The sequence below is a fragment of the Meleagris gallopavo genome, assembly GCF_000146605.3.
Source record: "Meleagris gallopavo isolate NT-WF06-2002-E0010 breed Aviagen turkey brand Nicholas breeding stock chromosome 3 unlocalized genomic scaffold, Turkey_5.1 Chr3_random_7180001880246, whole genome shotgun sequence".
NCBI lineage: Eukaryota > Metazoa > Chordata > Aves > Galliformes > Phasianidae > Meleagris > Meleagris gallopavo.
In genome coordinates this window covers 1-861 of record NW_011094599.1, presented here as the reverse complement: position 1 = coordinate 861, position 861 = coordinate 1, and positions in this window count along the sequence as shown.

The following is an 861-nucleotide window of genomic DNA, read 5'->3' as shown; positions in this document are numbered from 1 at the left end:
CCACACCCCATCCCACATCCCGATATCCCATCCTATAACCCACTCCACCCCACACCCCCATATCCCACCCCGTAGTCCACCTGAATTTCCCACCCACAACCCTATTTACCACTCTATATCGCACCCCACACCCCCATATCCCACCCTACAGCCCCTCATCCCACTCAGTATTCCCATAGCCCACCCCATATCCCACCCACATCCCTATAAACCACCCATATTCCTAAATACCATCCATATCCCACCAACATCCCACCCACATCCCTATATCCTACCCATTTCCCACCCATATCCCATCCACATCCCTATATCCCATCCCATATCCTACCCACATTCCCATATCCCATCCCACATCTCAATAACCCACCCCATATCCAACCCACATCCTTGTATACTACCCATGTCCCACCCATATCCCATCCCATATCCCACCCACATCCCCATATCCTACCCATATCCCACCCATATCCCTATAAACCACCCATATCCCACCCATATTCCCATATCCCATCCCACATCTCAATATCCCACCCACATCCCACCCATATCCCTATAAACCACCCATATCCCACCCATATCCCACCCACATCCCACCCATATCCCCATATCCTACCCATATCCCACCCATATCCCTATAATCCCCCCATATCTCATCCCATATCCCACCCGCATCTCAATAACCCACCCACATCCCACCCACATCCCTGTATACAACCCACATCCCACCCGTGTCCCACCCATATCCCACCCATATCCCCATATCCCACCCATATCCCTATAAACCACCCATACCCCACCCATACCCCACCCATATCCCACCCATATCCCACCCATATCCCACCCACATCCCACCCATATCCC